General features: G+C 36.7%; 1 long non-coding RNA gene across 1 annotated transcript; it reads right to left on the minus strand.

Moving 5' to 3' along the window:
* Positions 1-1,909: 1,909 nt before the first annotated feature.
* Positions 1,910-2,810, minus strand: LOC132058464 (uncharacterized). Its single transcript, XR_009415314.1, has 4 exons — positions 2,726-2,810; positions 2,501-2,599; positions 2,316-2,414; positions 1,910-2,242 (listed from the first exon to the last, which is right to left on the minus strand). It is a non-coding gene; the product is annotated as an uncharacterized LOC132058464 (long non-coding RNA).
* Positions 2,811-7,832: the final 5,022 nt, after the last annotated feature.

Here is a 7,832-nt window from a genome sequence, read left to right on the forward strand (position 1 = left end):
AAAAAAAAAAAAATTACATATATATATATATATATATATATATATATATATATATATATTTGTGTGTGTATGTGTCAAAAGCAAAATAATCTGAAGAAAATAGTCATGATGAGACAAAAGACTGAAAGATTCGGCTAGAAGACATCTGCAAAAAAGTAACTTTAATAAAGCAACTACAGTAAATGGACAGATCTGCTAACGGACAAGAAGATGAAGTTTCCTTTGAACAAGAAAAGTTCGTTCAATAAGAAAAGTTCAAAGGACAAACAGGAAATTAAAGTTGTTTTTAAATAAATTTTTTAACAATCCTACTCGGTACTTCCTCTCTCCCAAAGCTCTTCTTATTATGTAGTTATAACTAATTTTCTGTCTATCTCCCAAAATTTAATTATTTTTTTTATTTTTTTTTATTTTTTTATGTCACGAACTTTGTTATACCGTTCATCTCTTTCTCTTAACCTTTGTTCTTAATAGCAGTCTTCTTTAACCACACCCCGGTAACCACGGCCAACATCGTCCTTTATTTAGACATTAGAACGGCCTCTTTTAAACCTAGGAATTTACAGGTTAATCCATCGAGGTTATTAAGAAGTTAAGAGAATAACCATATACTAAGAATAACAAATTCATGAGGATAAGGAAATAATTACTTAAACATGATAATCACAAAATAATTTACATAGTAGGGAGATTAGTACGTAAAAACATAGTAAATAAACTTACATGGTTTGAAGAAGGAGGAGGTTTTCCTTTCGGGGAACCCCAAAAACTACTTCACACTAGGGGTAGTTATTAAAAGGCTTAATAATATTTTACAATAGGAGTTTAGATTACACAGATTTTTGGTTGGGTAAGGGATTGGAGCATTTGATGAAAGGGAAGGGGAATATGAAAATTTTCTAGAGAGAGGTGGTTGTTGCTCTTGTTGGTGATGATTTCGCTTCTTCACAAATGCTGCTATTTATAGGTGTCTTGGCGGACTTCAACTTTGGATTTCAAAATGTTGAAGAATCTTTTGAGTTCAGCCGGGTGCTCTCATACTTCTTCTGTCCCAAAAAACAGTTTTACTTTCCTTATTAGTTTGTCCCAAAGAGATTGACATATTTATATATATTTAAAAATAAGATTGACATATTTATATATATTTAAAAATAATTTAACTTTATAAAATGATTTACAGTCATATAAATATCTAAAATTTATTTTGAATAACACATTTTAAAATTTTTTCTTTATTTTTTAAATTTCGTGTTGCTAAGTCAAACTAAGAGATGGGGTGAGTAGTAGAAAATGGAGTCCGGAACCAAAATGCCCCAAAAAAAATCATTTTGAACCAAAATACCCTAACAAAAAAAAATGTTACAAGAGTACCTTGAGCGCAGTAAAAAACACTTAACCGTAATGGCCCCGTTAAGTGCTTTAGCGCAGTAAAATACTTAACTGTAACGGGCCCGTTGAGTGCTTTAGCGCAGTAAATACTGCGCTATAGACATTTCTCTCTCATCTATAGCGCATTATTTTACTGCGCTATAGCAGTCCGCCATTTTCCAAAACCAGCCTCTTAGTACATTTTCACTCCTTTTTACGTAGTTTAGTCGTATATTAATCATGCTTTGAGACTCCGGAACTTCTATATTTTTATATAGAACCCTACTTATATTTATACAATTAATAAAATAGGCTCAATACATCAAGAATACGCAATACTTTGGATTGTCGTTTTAGTGGTTGAAAAGTGCTCGAAGTCCTTTTTTGTTTGAAGACTTGTAGTCATTAGCTTTACGTTATTTATCTTTTAGGGTTTCGTCTTATTTCGAATGTGTCACGTTTTTTTTTTATTATCAATTTAAGATGTGAAACTATAAACAATAATAAAGACTAAGATAATATGTATAAATATGCAAAAATATATAATATTTACGATAAATTGTACAACACTAATGTATATACACTATCGAGGATGGATCCCACATGTAGTATGCCGTAGACTATCCCTAGGCCTAAGGCTCATACTATCCCCACCGCCCTCGCCATCGTCTCCATTGCCCTTTTTTCTCTTAATAACCGGGCGCTCCAAGTCATGATCATCTCCTCTTCTCCTAGCCTTTGCACCCTTAACTAGAACGTGTTTCTTCTTGGGATCTAGTCCCGCTGGCACGCTCAGAACCTCAGGCTGAGCTAGGTCTGGAAACTCGACCTCTTCCTCGTCGGGAGTCGCCACCTCAGGCGCCGAAGGATGAACCTGAAAAATATATAATAATTAATACCATTTCTTATTTATATTGAATACATTAACGTTATTTATTTAATCAAACCTGTGTGTCAACGGGCGCCTGAGTAGGCTCCTGAGATGGGTCTGTAGGCTCCTGAGATGGGTGTGGTGGTGACTATGAGGTAGTCTCCTGGACGAGATGCTGTTCGAAGTCCAAGTAAAGGTTATAAAAATTAAATAAATATTTACCTTATATTGAATAAAATTAGTTTTAAGTAAAAAACTTACATGCGCCTCGGTAGTCTCATGAGAAGACACTTCTGCCTAGGCAGGCTGATGAGAATGCTCCTGAATGGGTCGCTCTTGTGGACCCACTGGCGCCAAATCCTAAAATATCAAAAAAACGAAATAATAAGTAACATACATATTTAAAATAAGTACTTTAAATAATCAAATATATCTATTAAATATTGACCTTATATTGAATAAAATAAATTTTAATAAAAAGCTTACCTGTGGCTCGGTAGTCATATGGGAAGACACCGCTGGCTCGGCAGACCCATGAGAAAACGCACGAGTGGGTGGCTCTGGTGGACCCCGGCGCCGAATCCTAAAATATAAAATATTACTAAATAATGAGTAACATATGTATTTAAAATAAGTAATTTAAATGAACAAATAAGTATTTTAAATACTAACCGGGATTAAAAACTCATTGAAGTCAAGAATCTTGGGTCCCTCTAAATTCCTCACAGGCCGCTTATCAGCTAATGAAGCGCGTAACGCCGCCCAATCGGCGTTATCACGCTCCTCTATGTATGCGTTACGGCTCGGGCGTGATGATGACCGGGTATCTCGGCAAGTAAGAGCGTCGGCGTAAACGTAGGTGAGTCCCCGGAGTGGTTTTACTACATAGGCACAGGCATTGCGGATGGACTTGACGCGTGAATGCCCTGCGGAATGGGATCGGCCTCATCCACCTTATCTACCGAGATGGTGTCCTCCACCACCAGGTCTTCTAGCGGCCGGCACCGCGGCCTCTGCGCACGGCGTCCTCTGCCCGACACGGCGTCCTGCGCGACACGGCCTCCTCCTCTGGGAGCACCCGGTCCTCCTTCTGGCGCTGCCTGATACTCAGCCTCCGGAAAAGGCTCCTCCGGGCGCCTAATCTCGCCTGCGGATACCGCCGATACCATCCTCCGATATCCGTACCATCTCCGCCGCAAGCCCCGCGAGCCCCGAGGGTAAGGCATATGCTCTAACCCCAAGATGCGTAAACGCGTACGGCCACACCGCATTTGTGTTCAACGAAAAAAAAAAAAAAGTTATTTTTTTAAAACGTAACAATTAATGCAATTAAATAAATCTAAATACGATAAACTTACCAATGCCTCGTACTGCCCCGCGAGTGCTAAGTATCCTATATCCCTTTGGGGACGCAAAGTCGGGTTGCCGATCAATCGACGTGTGATCTGATGATACCAGCGCATGTAATGCTCAATGGGAGTCAAATGGCCGACCACCTCTAAAGTGCCCAACCTGTTCTCCCAACGGTGGGCTGGACATCCATGAAAGCCAGAAAATCATCATCAACGGCGCCGATCGTCCGTGGTAGTGTCGGAGGTCATGACGGACGTCATGGGGTATACTCTGTGTATGCCCAAATTGTCGTAAGACACGCTTGGGCATGTGATCCTCTACGATGTCCAGGTGTATCAATGGACACCATGAACTCCAAGCCCCCTGACCTGCCTTATAGAAGGTCGGCAAACCATCTAATATAGCAGCGTATGGCGTCCATACAAATAGCTGCATAACATATAAATACAAATCAGTGATCACCAAGTAGAAAAGACGTTTAATTAAATTATTAATGTAAATTTAAATAGTTTTACCGCATCGTCCGTCATGTGATCAAGCTGGTCCCGGAATAGAAGAATATTGTGGTGCGTATCCACATCCCGGTCAAAACTCGCTGTCCACCTCCTCGCATAAGGCATGTCAATCTCGAGGTGATGCCTAGGTACGAGCTGAAAAGGCAGCATCCTCTCCCATGCTCATAACTGTATGCGATATTAGAAAATACGATTTTTAAGTCGTCATTTCAAAAGATTTGTCTACATTAAAGGAAGGCACACTTAAAATATTACCCGGAGAAGAGCAAAAAATCCACACACATCTCGACAACACAATAGATGCTCGCACGAGCATCTATAAAGATACGCCAAAACGACCGCCCGAACGTAGTCTCCCGGTGGTCCGGATGCTCCAAGAAAACCAAATAACGTAAGGCGACAAAGGCACCCGTGAGTTCGAGAACAAGATGCCCCCGAATATAATAAGCGGATAAACGGGCATGACGATCAACATCGTCTGCGGGTGCCGTCCTCAACCGGATCCGGACACTTCAAATAAGTGCGAGTGCACTAATCCGAACCGACCCACGTCGAAATGCGGCCCTCGGCATCGTGCACGAAGTGGGTGAGTCTAGTCAACTCGTCACCCACGTCTGACCAGGAGGAGGCTCGTACCGAGTGTATAGTGGCTCTCTATCTACCCGCAATCCAAAGAGGATCTCACGTCCACGAAGTGTAATCGTGGTGGCCTCGCCGGTGCGAAGATGGAAGGTATGTGTCTACGGCCTTCACCGCTCAACCATGGCCGTGATGAGCGCCCAATCATGCGTACCCGACCAACGGACACGCAACGGTAGATGCGCCTGAAACAATATCTCCAAGACGCGAGGGTGTGGGGGGTGCTCGCGTAAAAGAGTCTACGCTCTCTGCAGCCTACGGGGTGGGAGCCTAGTAGATATCCCTATAGTACCGGCCCATAATAAATCTGACCTATGATTGTCTTGCAAAGACAATACTGATCTATCAGCGGGTCCCGGGTGAACAGCGGGCCCCGGGTGATCATCGGGCCCCGGGTGAGCATCGGGCCCCGGGGGAACATCGGGCCCAGGGGGAACATTCGGATCCATGAAAGAGTCCGGTCTGTACAAACTAAATTAGTCATTATTCTTGAAATGAAAGATAAATTATATTAACTAATTAATAATTTGTAGGGAATATGTGAATTATGTAGTATTATATCTTGTGAATAATTAACATGAGATATAGAGTAAATTTAATATGTGATAGTAAGGACACATATGTGATGGCAAAGACTTTTAAGTTAATTAGTTTTGAATTATGTGATGGCAAAGACTTGTTAAGTTAATTAGTTTCGGAATCGAAATTCAGCAGTAATATTTGTTTAGAACTCTATTTTAAATATGTGATATATTTTTAGTTGACCAAATAGCCAACACAACTACGATAAAATTAAACTAAAAGAGTATATTCGTCGACCACATATTTTCCTACAAACTTTACATTTTTTTTGTTAGCTTATGTATTTATGAAAAGAAGAACTTTAACTATTCTTTTTAAGATAATCTTTTTTATTTAACATATATATTCACGCTTTTAAAATTATATAGATTAACAATTCATAATCATTTACAACTTGTTTGGATGGTTGTTACCTATTGTATTATATTATGTTGTTAGTTTAAATACAATGTTTGCTTTGATTGTTACTTTACTTTTATTTTTATGTAACGACGAAAGGTCCTATTTTATGTAACCAGCGATTTGGTCCTATACAATACAACACAATACGATAAATGTCAAAACAATACATAACAATCATCCAAACAAAGTGTTAACAACATAATAATTCATTACCAATCAACTTCTTTCAATTCATAAACAATATTTAACAACTAATAAATTCATAATCAATATTTAACAAATAATCAATTAACAAAATAATAATTCATTAACAATTCATAAATAATTAACAAATTAACAACTCATAAACATATAACAAATTAACAATTCATAAATATTTAACAAATTAACAATTCATAAACATTTAACAAATAATGAATTAAACAAAAAAAAAAAATCGGAACAGTGGCAAAAGCCACTGCCCAGTCCGAACAAGAACAAAAAAAAAAAATTGATTTTTTTTTTTTGGAAAATAGCAAGGATTAAATGTTAAGCATGCTTAGAATATAATGTATATAACAAAATAATAACAAAAGTTCATAGTAGAAAACCTTAATCGAAGATTTTTTGTAGAGTTATTTTAATCGAGTTGTTCGCCGCTTTTTTCCAAAATTTGAACTTAGAATCTTGCTCCTTGACTTGAATATACCGAGAATCTAAACTTTCCGGACGAAATTTAATAGAAAATGTCATTTTTGGGTGTGGATCCCGATGGGTTTAATGTGGAGTCCTTACTGCGCTATAGGTGAGAGAAAGATTTCTATAGCGCAGTAAAATACTGCGCTAAAGCACTTAACGGGGCCGTTACGGTTAAGTGCTTTAGCGCAGTATTTTACTGCGCTAAAGGTACTTTTGTAACATTTTTTTTATTGTTGGGGTATTTTGATTCAAAATGATTTTTTTGGGGGCATTTTGGTTGCGGACTCTAGAAAATGCACGGGGAGAACAGAAAGATGTGCCTTTTGTCTTTGGGATCACATGGGTTTGTTCACACTGATGGGACTATGGATGATATTAGGGCAATTTGCAGGGTTGCCGCATCTCTAACCCATTGCACTATTTTTTGCACCAAAATGGTGCAAATTAACTATAATCCATTACACTATTTTTTACACCAAAAAAGAATATTCTTTTTATATTCTTCTCTCTCTTCTATATTATATTATTTTCTTTTACTTAAATTTTATTTTTTAATTTCATAAAACAAATCCTTTCTTTTTTTCTTTTTTTATATATCCATCCCATGTAATTCATAATTCTTTGTTATATAATCATTTAATATAAAATTATTTTATACCATAAATTTTTAAATAATATAAATTGTAAGCAAATATTATACGTTATACATATTAATGGATACTTCAAATAAAAGTGAAATTATTGATAAAATATAGTTATATTTTTTTTTATACAATTATAACTTATAATAAAATTAACTCACAATTTTATATAAAAATAATATATACGAAAATTAATTTATAAAAAATTAATTTATAAAACTTACACTCCAAAATTAAGATGTAAAATTAATATTATAAGATATTACATAAAAATAATTAGGAATCTAAATGTAAAAATTAAAATTTATAATATGGTAAATTAAAAGTGTTATATAATAATAATAAAAAAATATTAATAAATAGTGATGGTGTAGATGAATAGCGTTGCACCAAATTTGGTGCAACACTATTCATGCACCAAAATGGTGCAAAAAATAGTGTAAGGTTGGAGCTCCAAAACACCATTTTTTGCACCAAAATAGCATTTGGTGAAAAAAATGGTGCAAGGTTGGAGATGGCCTTAGCTGGGGTGGTCTTTAATTTTTTCCCCTCAAAATGGTGGTGTATAACTTTTACCTTTAAGGCAGAATTTCACTTAAGGCAGAGGTAGAATTTGGGCCTTAACAAAGTTTTCCTTAAGGCCCAAGGGTGAATTTGCATGGACAGTTTTGCAAAATTCTGTCTTGCGTTTTTTTTTAAGCGAGCGGGGTTCGAACCCACAACTTTGGGATTGAGTGAAGGGCGAAAATTAAAGATCACTAATTTGAAGGCAAAAATTAAAGA

The sequence above is a fragment of the Lycium ferocissimum genome, chromosome 5, assembly GCF_029784015.1.
Source record: "Lycium ferocissimum isolate CSIRO_LF1 chromosome 5, AGI_CSIRO_Lferr_CH_V1, whole genome shotgun sequence".
Classification (NCBI taxonomy): domain Eukaryota; kingdom Viridiplantae; phylum Streptophyta; class Magnoliopsida; order Solanales; family Solanaceae; genus Lycium; species Lycium ferocissimum.